The 14,418-nt window shown below is 39.8% G+C and overlaps 1 protein-coding gene across 11 annotated transcripts in view; it reads left to right on the top strand.

Moving 5' to 3' along the window:
• Positions 1-14,418, top strand: part of KALRN (kalirin RhoGEF kinase) — a 513,375-nt gene that overhangs the window by 381,672 nt on the left and 117,285 nt on the right. The window lies entirely within an intron of this gene.

Here is a 14,418-nt window from a genome sequence, read left to right as displayed (position 1 = left end):
ATGTGCTATAGTTAACTCACATGGTACTGATAAAAGCGCTGATAGGTAATGTATTCAGCAAACAGTGGTTTCCCTGCTTACTTAACTCCAGCATAGTCAGCAGTTATTCCCAGGAGTTCAGAATCAGGCACTGTTTTTTCTTGAAGTTGTAGCCCCCGGGGCTGACCTCTGTGTGTGCCCGGTGAGATCTCCATCCAGAGGAGCCAGGAGAAAGAGCTCCTGCTTTTAAAAACTCTGGCTGCTCGCAACAGCTTCATTTAGAAACACACCCAAATAGCTCTGAAGTGCTAGCAGTGTGCCAGGAGAGCAGCAGATTAATCCTGAACTGTGACCATCTTCATGTTAACTCAGTACCAGAAGCAATTCTCAAATAATATTTAAGGGTTGATATTACTCTCTGAAGGCAAAAGAATTCAAACATTTAGTTAACATACTTTTTGTCCTTTCCCTAAATCTTGCTATTACACCCAAGGATTACCTAACACAATAGTTGAATCTTCAGACAAGAATGCCAAACAGCATTTTAGACAAAGCACACCACAATCTCTCTAAAATTCACAGCTTCAGGTAGCACTGCTGCTTAATAACAGTCCTTGTGCCTCAAGTCATATGTATTTCTTTCGATCTATTTGTGAGCCATCTCCTTCTGGGTTCCGAGCAGTGATTTCTGTCTCCTCTCTCATCATGTTGCAGCCCTAGAGCAAAGGTTTACCTTTGCATTTGAAACTTCTAAAAAAACAAACGGGTTTTGTTGTTAGGTGGGAATGAGATAACATCACTATAAATACACCAATAATTTTGCTTTCTCTCAAGATAGCTGAACCTAGCCATAACATTATCATTTGAGGGATCATTTGGTGCAGAGGATAGAGCACTTGACTGGGGGCCAGAAGAGCTGATTCCTAGTTCCACTCTGCCACTCACATATTGGATGCTATCACAAACTGCATCTAATGGCACATTGCACTTGTCTTTATTTTTGTTTGTTTGGATTAGGAATATGGGGGAGAGACAGGAACTCTTGCAAACATTGTATTTGTACATTAATTGTAGCATTAGCCTGTGTTGTCCCAACACCGGGTACTGACCCGAATTCAGAGCCATTTTTATGTATTGAAGGAAATTCACTGCAATCTTTATGGTAGCAGGTTCTGCTTTGAAAATATTCTGAATTATATGCCTGACTTCAGAGGTGTTCCTAAGTCTTTAAATATTCATGCTGTCCTGGCTGCAGGCCCTGTTCAGATGATTGTATGAGACTCTTCAGACTGGGAAAAAAAAAGGTCCAAATATATTAAGGAAGAAATGAAAAAAAAAAAAAAAAAAAGAGAGAGAGAGAGAAAAAGAGAGGATTACTGCTGTCTTTTACATTAAATAGCTGTTTAAGTAGCTTCTTAAATCTCAGTCTTAGCCCTTAACATCTTAAATTTTCCTGGCTTTTTCTCTCTCAAAAATACATAAAGTAATTTTCCCTGGGCTCAAAAATCTCATTTTCATTAAATAATATATAGTAGAAATGCAGACTTTAAGCAAGGTCTGTAGATCTGCTCCCTTGTAAAAAGAAAGACAAAGAGAACATACAGAATGTTTCTTTCTCCATTTGCAATGTATGACTTTTTCATATGCAACCTATAATCTAAAAAATTTCATACACAGAAAAAGGATTATTTGGATTCTCTTTTGGTATTATACAGAGGGGGAAAAGTGGGTTCATGAACTGAACTCAGTGCTGAAGAATCAATAGATAATGAATGCAATTACAGTAAATGTAATTCCCATTGAACATCCAAGTCAGGTCCTAGGTAGCCTACTATGCAAAATTTCTTCATCCTTTTCCAAAAGGCAAACTATACAGCTTTTGTTCTGTACAGTAAGCCCTCTTCAGCATGCTATCTAAAAACCTCTCCTTAGGGACAAATCCTTGCCCTATTCAATTCACCACAGACAGGATTTCAGTCTTTATATTTGGATTCAAAGCAGTGGGGGATTGCATAAAGAAAATGCCAGCATGCAGGGCATTCTCATTTGTTAAGCCCATTGATCTTTTGGCTTGCAAAACAGCTGTTTCTGGCGATACTGGTCCATCTTCTAATGGCTGTTATTTTGTTGGCTTTTGCAGAATGCTGAGGAGAGCAGTTCTCATTTCCTCCTGTTGTTTTTGGATGAGGAAAAAAGCTCTGAAATGTGAACTGAAAAGTTTTTACTCTCTAAAAATAAATATACATGGTATACTTTTCTTTTTTCCATTAGATACTGAACTCAGCTCATCTTTCTGAAGTCATGAGATCGAGATCTTGACCTTTTCCATATTGGTGATATTGTATAAAATCTGGAAATAATAATTTTTCTAATTGAAGGTAACTGGTGTTAGAAGGGAAATTTTAGAATTAGGGCTTGTTGGGAGAAGTCAGGGGTAAATTCTCCTTTCTTGAAAGGCTTCCAATCAAAGTGAAATATTGTGATATTGTTACTGAAGCAGAAATTAGGATCTGAAGCAGGAAGTACTGCTTCAGATTCTTCCTTGGGAAGTATTATCAGTTCTTTGGAAGTATCTTTTCCAAGTAACGCAGAGATGTGCCTTGATCCTTCACTTTTTACTTTGTGACTACTAATCATTTTGAGTTTGAACTCCAGAAAGTTGTGCTCCACGGTGCTAAATGTTTTTCTAAATAGGTTGTATTTCCATTAACTATTGTCTAGTGTTAACATGTGCTGATTTAAATAACCAAAATCACCGAATGGTAATGCCCACTAATTCAGTAGTAAAGGAAACTTGTTCTGTTACATACCTAACAAGGAGGACATAAGGAAAATCACTATGTTTATTAGTTGCCACTATCAGCATATACAGTTCAAAGTGGTCAGTCATTGCTTCACAGCATAAATTAATCTGGAGATTAATTATTGAAATTTAAGCACCTAAAACCAAAATGGAAAAGCCAAAGATCCCACTCTGGGCAGATTACAAAGAAATGGAGTACATTAAGGTGAGCAGGAAGTTTTAAATACTTCCTTCTCTGAAACTGTTGATCCCAACAGCTGGAGTTGAGCCACTTGCTTCCAGCAGTGGGAGTGGGAAGCCTGACTACAGCAAGTAGAGCTCCTGGTTGCTGAGGGCTGGCACCATTCCCTAAATGTTATTGAGGGAAGTCTCCTCCCTCACTCTAGCATGAAGCTGACCTAACAGCCCAGCACAGTGCGTACCCTGCTCTCCCCTTCACAGCACATGGATCCTGCAAGAGGTGGGTTCCCATGTGGTTTATATTGACATGAAGGCATAGGCAATTCTATTTGCAAATGTGTATTTACACGCAAGCTCAGCTGCCTACTCACTCGAAAGGGGAACTAGCCCCTCGGAGCACACTAGCACTGCTATGATCCTTGCCACTACCAGAACTGCCCACCAGGCCTTCCTGATCATAAAGCTGATCTCACCAGAGATTTCTCTGGTTCTGGTACTAATAACACTCCTTTCTTCTGTGTTCCCAGACTGGCCTGGAATCAGCAACAAGCCTAAGGCTTCTCTCAAAGGTGGAATGACTTGGAAAAGCTCAGTTAAAGAAATGAAAGTATTTGATATAAAATAAAGAAATAATAATAATCATTCAATGAAAATACCCTTGACATAAGAACCTTAACATAAGGAAAAAAATTGTAAAATTTTGATGTCAATATAGAATCATAGAATAGTTAGATATAGAATAGTGAGATATCTCCCTTTTCAGAGAGGGAGCTAGAGGCATAGAGAAAATAAAACAATACCATAAGGCAAATGTATACGTTAATTTTGTTAACAAGAGCGCTCTTGCTGACTGAGCTGACAGCTTAATTTCTACTTAGTTTCTCAGCAAGGGAAATTATATACCAAGCAGAACTAAACTATAGATCAGATACCTGTCTCTCTCAAATGCTTTTGTCTCTCTTCAGTATTCTAAAGTATTTGGTAGCTTTCAGTTATATGCTTTATTTTCCTGAAACATTTTTTTTTCCTTTGGACCACTGGTACTAGGCTTTTTAAAATAATCTCTAGGCTCTTATGAAGTATTTACACAGTTAGTGATCCAAACCCCCCTATCCCTCCATCATTAATATGGCACAGTGTGTGCATCTCATGGTCCAAGTTCTGCCCATCTTTGACAGTGCATTGTGTATTGAGTTATACACAAGAGACACATTTCTACTCCAGCAGTAGAGGAATTTCAAGGGACAAGAGCTGTTGAGCCCCAGCAGTGGTTGTGTGTGGTCAAAGCATGTATCACTATGGTGTGAAGTCTGTGCAGTACTTGACCAGTGGGACTGAACTGAACACAAAACAGATCTGTGGGAAATAACTCTGTTAATGGCAGCTATAGATTGTAGCTGGTGTGAAGAAATTTGTAAAGGTATGACATAAATGCTGACTATGGTAGAACTAAAGGAGAGCGTGATGATGGAACTGTGGAGCGAGTGGTAAAGCAGGTAGTCACTTAAATACAGAATCTGCAGTATTTCTTTAGAAATCTTCCTGTTTCCTGGAGCCCTGTGAAAGATGATACATATAGAGTTAGTTGTCTGCCAGGTGAGGCTAGGCATTGACTAGAAGCTATTTCTTCCTCCAACTGTGTATTTCACTCTCGGTAAATTAGATTATATTTAACCACCGTGAGTTTCTGAAGGGCAGAGGAAGGGATTGACTTGGTCTCATTTATGTAAGTGTTGCTGTGGTTATTCTGCACTGATCATGTTCAGGCAAGCAATGTGCCAGAATTCAGTAGTGTACTGTCTAGAGTGCTGCTCCCTTATAGTAACTGATGATGAATTATGGTACCACAGGTAAAATTAAATTTATAAAACAGAAAATGGTTGCTGACTGTTAAGTGATTTTTTTTCTTGTAAAAATACGCTAAAGAGGAGTGAATTATGACTCCAGAAGATATATTTCTATTACTTGGACGCTGTCTAGCATTAGTGCAGTTGTCACACTGAGTTCTTACTGCCCTCACCTGTGGAAAAGGGAGAACATGATATCTATCAAAAGAAAACCTGACATAAAACATTCTGGCACTTTAATTAGCCTTCTTGAGTGCTCACATAGGTTGTTAACTCTTTTTGAGATACTTTTATGTAGTAGTAAAATGCTTGGCTTATCAAGGAAATCAGTTGTTCAGCCAGGAGCTGACATCTCTCTCTGTAATCTTAGTTTCTCAAAATTTCCTTAGGCTTTGAGAGACCTCTCTATTCTTGCTCTGAATCTTGGCTAGGACCCCTGCAAGTTCAGCTCTTTCCTGTATAAAATATACAAATATATGTGTATCTTTTTTCTGTGACTGGTTCCCTGAAACTGAGGACATTGAAATGACACTTAGAGCTAATAAAACTGCTTTATCTCTGCTGGCAATGCCTTCTTAGAAGTAAAGTTGCCTTTCTAATCATTCATGTTCAGTAATATTACTACGGATTTTGGTTTGTTGTTGTTGTTCCCTGTCTTTCCTGAGTATTTCCTTTTGCTTCCTGTATTTCTTATCAGGAATGCAGCACTGCCAGCATCATGAAATGTTCCAGCTTTTGAGTTGCAGGGCTGTACTTGCCTGTCTCCGTTTGAGATATTTCAGTCTTTTTAAAAAATATCTTGATGCTTCTGGAATGAATGGTAACACACTCAGACTTCCAAATGAGGTCCACCCAGGACTGATGTGCTACACACACCCTGTTTTACTCACTGTGCAAAGTTGCATAGACACCCACAGAAAACGCTGAACCCCAGAGGTGATCCAAATAGTTTAAAGTGTCACTAGCTCAGAGAGTCAGTGATAAGCCTATGCTCTGCCTTGACATAACTTAATCTCTGTTTCAGGGACTTGGATGATAGGTCTTACATTGGCTTTTTTTTTGTTTCTGTACACTGGTCACTATGACTTGTAGCTTTACAGGAATTTACCCACCTGTCATCTACAAGTGGAGTCAGTCAGCAGCTCTCTTTTTGCAGGTATAATGCATGTTACACATGATCTCCAGCTCCTCAGCACAGGTATTAATACTGGCACTGCGTACAACATCAACCTCCCAGAACAATTCTGCGGCCTTTGGCTCTTTTTCTCTCTGAGAACCTTAAAAAAATGGACTATGGACTTTGGACTTCACTGGGTTGTAACCATATTTCAAAACGAGGGAAAAGCTAATTATTACCAATCTTGGTTTTCAGCCAGGTTTAATCCTGTCTTGAATTACATGTTCTCTGTCTTTTCCGGGACCCATTTCTAAATATAACAAATAGATGATCAAACAGTTTACCTCTGAGAAGTGACCTGTCAAGGGTGCAAGTGCTGCTGAGAGTAGGGACATTTGCTTTCTCTTGTTGCCAGTAAGCATTTGTTGCAGCTGTGGGTTGGAGGTACTGCTGAAGACAGGCCGTCTCGTTTCAAAGGGCTTTCTCAGAAAAGGTGTATGTGTTCTTTTGAAAAACGAAACAGGAGCAGCTGCTTTTAAAATATGACATTTGCTGGAAACACTTGCAAACTTTGTAGTAATTGCTTACGGAACTTTCTCTAAAGTCCTAACCATGTAGCGGATCCTTATCTATTTCTTACTGTACTGCATGGCTGGACAACTTCTCCCACAACTACCTAAGAGATGATGGCAGTGGTTGAATTTCACCAAAAACTCCCTTTCTTTATCTGGTACTTGAATTTTAGCAAGAAATTTCCCAGAGATTTGTGTGTTTTGCATAACCTGGCTTATTCACTGTGAAAATACAGCAAAGCCAAAACAAAGGAAAGAAGGTAGTACAAGATTTGCAAAATGTTCTTTGTTTTTCAAAGGATATTTAAAGTAATATGAACAGTGTCAGATTTCTAATTATATGATATGAAAAAAGGTTGCGTTGTTTCAAATTTTGCTAATTTACTCTGAAAGAGGAAAATAAAAACCAACACAAACAAACACCAAAACCATGCTGCCTGTGGGGAGTTCCTGCCTACAGAGTTTGCTGACTGTGGAGCAGCCTGTAGTTTCATTTTATGGGCTAAAATAAATGACTATCTGGAAACACGGAACAACTGTAAAGTCCATGGATGTAGAAATCATATTGTTTCAGTGGGAAATTTATATCAGACACCATGAAATTTGCCATGCATCTTAAATACCTCAGCTGGGAATTCTGAAAGCACTTTGGAACTTAAGTTGGACCTCTGCTCTTGGACTGCTCGGACACAATTCTGTTCCCAAAAGAAAAGTGAGGGTCCTGTGAGGGACTGTGAAGGGTAACTGGTCAGCAATCACAGATTTATTTCCAGGCCAGTGCAGAAGCAGCAGGTATTTCTTTCACACATCTCCCAGGTTTTTATTTGCAGCTATAAATAACTGCAGGTATGAATCTAGATTCACCTGGGTATAAGAAGCTGAAAACACATCCAGCTAGAAGTCCCCGAAAGTGCAGTCCTGGGGAAAGAGATTATTAGAAGATTTCTTTTCAGCCTTTTCCTCCATGCATTCCTCCATGCAGTTGCACCTAGGGCAGCTGAAGTATGGTCCGCTTTATGAAGTGCATTCTTTTGTCAGTTTTCATTTCTGTTGCTGTCCATTTCATGAAGAGCATTTGTTATTTTCATAGATTTTTCAATTAGGAAATAAGGATCAGTGTTCGTTATACTTTCAGTCTTATATCAGTTCAATCTTATGTGTCTTTTGGTGAAAAAAAAAGTAAATCAGTAACATTTGAAAATATAAGTCAAGTCTCTCTATGATAAAACAAGTGTATGGGCCTCTTTTCAGGCTGAAGCTCTCCTAAGAACATTGTAGAAGGGGTAACACATTCATGTGAGGGTATTTAGATATAATATCTGTGGCAGCCCACTCAATATCTCCTTTCTGTTCCTGCAAGCAGTGTGAAAATCAGATTCTGTACTAAGGTTTTGATGAACACATTCTTTGTACAGGTTCAAGGCATTCAGCTAGGGGTTGTGTTAGTTGATATGAGTATCCTAAATCCATGCAAACGTGGTATCTCTCAGTCACAAGACATTTCTGAAGAACTTGTGTTCCTGGTTACATGGGGTGGCTGGAATTTTAAACTATATGGGAAAAAGGTACAGAATTGTAAATATTATTGAAACTCTACTGTGGGCTTCATGATAGTGTTAAATGACAGGAAATCAATCCTGCCCAGTATCAATAAATCTGTATTACCAAATAAACAACAAAAAAAGATGTTCTGATGCCTGCTGTGAAGAAAGAGAATGTTTAAGTTGTAAGGATGTCTAAGTGAATCAGTTTGATGCAATCAAAGCAGAATAAGAAGGAAGTGCAGTAAAATCCCAGTCTTTCTTTCAAAGACATCACCAACCCGACTGATTTTAAAATAGAAGGGTTCAAATAAATTACTGATTTTCACAGAAGAATTAAAGGATGTTCTGTTTTTCAGCTCCAAAGAGAGACCAGCTGTTCTTTGACTTTTATAAATGTGCTGATTTTCAAAGAATCAGATGTTAAAGATTTGTTGCCATTTATGTTACATCAGAAACTGAGTTGGACTTAGATGCCAGAGGAGCTTCTAAACCTGAATTGATCTTTGCCTGAGGGGGAAATAGTTAAAACTGATTCCTGTTAGTCAAAAATAGTATTATTTTCAAGCAGAATTCCATCTGTAATGGTTAAACAAATATACATATATTAAGAGTTGAAGTGGCTGAATTCCTTTTTCCTCCTACTATGAGGAAAATGAGAGCCAGCTAAATTGGAAGCCATTAAAGGCCATGTCCTCATTAGTGCTTGTCAAAATTAGCATTCAGTGGTGTATAAATTATTTGCTAATTCCTTCTCTTTCTTCTCATGAACAGTTCCTTTTCACTTCTGTTCTTGCACTTACTGCATAGCATAGAATGACAGTCCTGGGCTATGATACCAGTGAGGTGATTCCTCAGTCTGCCCTGAGACTTGTTTGCTTTGTAACATCTGATGAGAGTACACTGCAAGAGTACTCTGCCAAGACCTGTGGTCTGAAGGGTCAGAGACCTACTTTGTAAACAAGACTGCTCATGACATGAAATAGGTACTTCTGGCTCAACATCATACTGTTTTTCAAATTCTTCTGTTCATGGAAGGGACAAAAGGGTTAATTAAAAGTGGATATATTGTACGTTCCCCTCCAAAAATGAGGACATAAATAGAACAGGAAGCGTCCGTCAGTATTCTGAGGTCGTCTTTGTAGCATTCTTTGGGCCAGGCACTAAATCATCTGAAGTGCTAAGCTTAGAAAGGAGCAAGCAGGATTCAGAACTTGTTTTAAAGCAGAGTATATTTTTTCTTATTATTTCCTCTGAAGTTCTACCTTCCATGTTGTCATTAAGTAAGAAGCTGTTCCTCACCTAAATTTGACCATTCTCCTCGCGTTCTTCAGAGAACTTGAGTTCATATTTATTTATTCTGTGCTATTGTTTTGAGCTGTTTCTGAGGTTTTGTTCTGGTGATTACAGCGTGTTTGTTTGATTTGGCTGTACAATATTAAATATATCCCTCTGGAGGAACAATATGTTTTCTTGTTGGCATAGTTAGTTTTTTTCCTTTTAGAATTCATTGGTTTTGTGTGGTTAGTGTTTATTAGCTGAAAAGTGCCAGGTTTGTTCAAGAAACTTAGAAAACCTTAGAACGGCATGGTTCCAGCTAGAAAGGGCAAATAGGGATAACACACAATAATTGTCTAGAAATGAAGAAAGGTTCAAGTGAGATCAAAAATTAGTGTTAAGAATGGGTCTTTGAGCAGCACCGTTAAGTTCATTGATCAAGGACAAAAGAGGACATTGGAGATCATCCAAGCTCAAAGTTAATATTAGCAAAGAGGTTTGATATTGGAAACAAAACTGTGTGAAGGAAGGGGTCAAAGAGAAACAGTTTCAAATTCCTTTTTTCTTCATAAAGGGGATCAAGTCAGAAAAATACAGATCACAAACAGTATTTATAAGAACACCTTTAATTCAGAAGTGGAGAGCTGTACTGGTGTGCAGTAGCTCTTAGGTAGGTTCAGAAATTCTGTTGAAGGGTTCTTTCTTTTTAGAGCGAGGTGTCCCTGCCCATGGCAGGGGGGTTGGAACTTGATGATCTTAAGGTCCTTTCCAACCCTAACTATTCTATGATTCTATGATTCTGTGATTCTTTAATCAAGTGCATATGTATATTTGCATGCAGCAGTCACTGCGTTCTTGGGTCTAGTCCGAGTCAGACAACCAGTTGTTGATGCTAGTGTGTACTGGTGGCCTTGTCCGGATCTGGCTGACTCTTGGTGTGCTGTATTTAACAGTTCTGGGAATTCAGCAAGTTTGCTTGTCTCTCGAGCTGATCAGTTCTTGGGAAAATTTCACCACCTACAGTCTCAGCTCATACTTTTCTTCCCTTCAGCTTCCTGTCTTCTGATAACCATTTTTCCATCCAAACCTTTGTGTGTAAATATACAAAACTTATAGAATAGTCATTCACACATTCTCATGTGGAAGAGGCCTTCAAGACATGGCCTCATAAAAAGTGCAATGCCTGATTATGGGCAACAGGGAGCAGATCAACAGTGAATTAATTGATCTTAACTCTCTGAGCAAGGCCACACCTACTTCAGTCTTTGTGCGTTGCCTGGTCAAGTACAGCTGTGAGCATGGAGGACCAGAGAGCATCGCAAGAACATAGATACTGGAGTGGTAGGCAATAGAAGGACGCAATGTATCGTTTTGTATTCTTTCCTGTTAGATCCCAGTAAGGGTTACCTCTTCTCACCCTTAGGTTTAGTAGGGAAGTAAAGGCTTTAAGTTATGGGAAGGGCGATTTTGGTTGCTTCTGCTAATCCACACACATTCTTTTCAGTGATCTGAGGCAGTATTTATTCTGGAGCCAAGTATGGTTACTACAGGGTGCTCCAGGAGGCACTTCCCTGCCTTGAAGTCAGCATTCTCCCCACCTTGTAAACCACATGCATGCCTTGCTACTGGCAACTTACAGCTGAGAGACATCCAAAGCTTCCCGCAAGCCTTGGTTTCCAGAACCACAGTGCTGCTTCTATCCAGACCAACTTTATTTTTCTGCTTGGAACTTGAATTAATTCAAAATCCATCAACAATCAAACTCAAACTCACCCTCCTTAAATGTGTGTGGGCGAGAAACAGAGGGTGTGAAACATATGGCGCAACTCCACAGCCTCTTTTCTCCGTGGGTTCATTTTCCTGACACTACAGCATCACTTCCTGACTGTACTTGCAAATAAACAATTATTGAAAGAATATGGCTGGACCACACATGCGTATTTTCCACTGTCATGGAGAAGAGCTCTGTGTTGGCTGGTGGTTATTTATTTTCACAGGAGGCCGTTGGGTTTGTTGTCGTGTCTTTAGGGCACCATCTCTAGAGGTGCTGAGCCTTCTCAGCTTGCAGAGGCTGCAGGAAGAATGGAGGGTGGGAACCAGCTGTGCCCCACAGGTCTCAGGCCTTGATTGATGTATTACTTCTAAAAGTTTTCCAGTGTTGATATTTACTGCATGATCTTGAGGAAGCAGTAGAAAAGGACAGGAGGGGGTCTACCAGGGAAAAGGAACATTTCCCTTAACCAAAGAATGTGATGTTCCTTTAAAATTGGAGATGGCATTTTTGAACCAACAGTTAGAAGTGTGGCATTTATATATAGAGAAAAAGGCAAATTGAAACACGCACAAAGAAACTTCAGCTTTCTGGCTTGCTGCAGATAATGCAGCAAGAGCTGGTTTTTCATTTGAATTTAACTGATTCTCCTTAGAAATGTAAGAGCTCATTCTGTATCTGTTGCTACACAGAAGATGTGAAAAGGGGCGCTCAGCAAGCTGGTCTTTGTCTTCACAGCTAGGCAGTGAGCATCACAAAGGATCTTCCACTGTGCAGCCTGCCAGTATGTGCTGGCACAGTTGAAAGGGTGACAACACCCCATCTCTGCTGTCCCCATATGACCCCAGCAGCAGACCCAGCCAGGTTCACAACCTTTCCCCAGCTTTATACTGGCTTAAACAGCTGCTGACCGCAGGGTACATCTTAGGGTCTGAGGGCTGTGGGTCATGAATCACCTTCTGAGTTTTGTTGCACTGGCTGAGCAGACTGCAGCTACATTCCCTCTCTGTCTGCATCTGAAACTTAACAGAGGTGTAAACCAAATCTTCAGGGGTTGTTTTTTAGGGGTTGTCTTTTGAAATCTCGGAGGTTTCACATTCTGTCAGAGGTTCTGGTCTCAGTGCATTCTGAGAAAGTAACATGCAGTTACTTTCCAGAAACTCTCTTCCAACCCTGAAGTTCTGCTGCCTCCCCTGAAAACTGGAACTTTGGTACCTTTTGCCTCTATGAAACCTCTGCCCTTCAAGCTTGCTAGGAGAGAAATTTGAGGACTGAGAAAGGACTATAAAAATCAGCCCTTTCCCAAGCTTACCGAGTTGCTCCTTTATGACCTTCTTGTGTGATACCTATGTGTTATTTATGAGCACTTGGCTGCTCATTTCCACGTAAAAGATAACGCTGTTGAAGCCGAAATGCAGTTAGTTATGAGGTACTGCAAAGAGGGAGAAAGGGGAGGAAAAGAGCTATTGCACTGGGTTAGGCAGCTGCTAGGGGTCAGAGGTGCAAGGCAGAAAAGATTAATCACTTGAAGAAATGGAAAGAAAGCAGGATGAAATGTAAGTCAGTTTTGTTTCATGAGGTCAAGGAAACCATCTTACTGTGCACTAGGTGAATATCTGTCACAGAGCGTCTCGTAGCTCCACACCACATCCAGCCCTTCAGGAATCCATTGGCTGCTCAGGGTTTTGTTTCAGCAGTAGCAAGATTTGCCTCCAGCCTTTGAACAAAACACTCTCCCTGCGAGGGGGAACAGAAATGAATAAAAATAGTTCAGTATGAGCTGGGCTAAAGCAGATGTCTTCTAAGCAAATATACAACTTACTTTCCATCTGCTGACTCCCAGTCCTTGGTTGCTCTGAAAGACCAGCACTGCTGCATTTCAGGAGAACCAGGATGTGCCTCCCAGGGTGCAAATCTGAATGGTTGCCACTTGCATCCGTGAACCTGGTGTTTTTTGTTGATAGGAGTAATATAGCAACTGCTAAGATTGATCTCAATAAACGAGGGCTTTCCGTTGCATTTCTTAATGTTAGAACTGATAAATTCCCCAAAGAATTCTTCTGGGCATCCCATCCCTATCCAAAGACTACAGCTAAGTGGCTTAATAGGATAAGTGCTTTATAAAGCAGCTGTCTAATATTTCAGTCGTCTTATTTAATTTCAGTAGCAAGCATAAGGTGGATTTGCAGTCACCATTAATGGAGATAATTCCCCTCATGGGAAACAATATAAAATACCATTGCAAGAGCTAGAACACTTTTCTAGCTTTTCTTTTTAATCACAACAGATTTTGTGTCTCTTGCTAGATCTCTTTGTGCTGCAGAGGAGAAAATAAATCTAGCAAAGAAAAGTGATTTTAAATCCTTAAGTTAAACTCTTGATGGGGGACAATAAATGAGAGATTTTGAGTGTCCCAAGACAGCATATATATGATTGAGGAAAATTAAATACAACCATGGCAGTTATTAGCAGTTTAGTGAGTTTTAAATTAGTCCCGAATGATGGCAGAATTAGGAAGAATTTCTACCTTTTCAGAAGAATTGCTACATTTTCCACATTATCATCACTAACAGAAGAGGTCTCACTTGCGCTTTGTTCTATTTTGACGGTAAATTCTGTTTTGATGCATATGCAGACAAGCTGCAAAACAGCAACTGACTTCAATTGCATGCATGCCTATCTTACACTTTCAAATATATTCATAGATCTCAGTCTACTGCAAAGCATTCAGAGTCATTTTATGACTGAGAAATCCAGGTCCCAGAGCTGTGATGTGGCTTGCCAGAGCTCACACTGCTGCCCCAGCATCAAGAAAAGTTCTGTTTCAGTCCCACTTCATGGGCACCCATTCGTATGGGAGATCAATGGGCAGTACTTGGTCAGAGATTTTCCTGACATCTTTATGGTGGTACAGTTCAAAATGTCATTTGCAGGCATCTTGTCTTCCCTGCCCTTCAGCTTGGTCTGAAGGCAGGGAAGACAAGTCTGAATTTGCTTATTTTCTTCGTTCAAGTTCTAGTTAGGTTTTGCATTTCTGTTTTGAGAGAGAAATCTGGCTCATTTCAGGAAGGAGTAGGTAGTTGCCCCATTTGGAACCAAATTATCTGCACAAGGATTGTTAGGGTCCATGTAGTTAGGAACCATTAAAAGCTAAAGGTAAGCCATGAAATTATTTCTGGATCCAAGTGCTTATTTTCCCAAGATCATAGTCATTCTAGGCTGGAATTTCAACTCAGCAAATAAGATTAATTTAGTTTAAAGCCTGACTTTACTAAGGAGTGATAAGGAGTGATTTAACTTTCTGTAACTGGGCCTGAGCAGCTATGGGAG

The sequence above is a fragment of the Neopsephotus bourkii genome, unplaced genomic scaffold (genome assembly GCF_033783945.1).
Source record: "Neopsephotus bourkii isolate Nb327-2 ecotype Australia unplaced genomic scaffold, CSIRO-AGI_Nbou_v1 NB_1526, whole genome shotgun sequence".
NCBI lineage: Eukaryota > Metazoa > Chordata > Aves > Psittaciformes > Psittacidae > Neopsephotus > Neopsephotus bourkii.
Note: the sequence above shows the minus strand (reverse complement) of the source record. Positions and strands in the feature narration are given on the sequence as shown.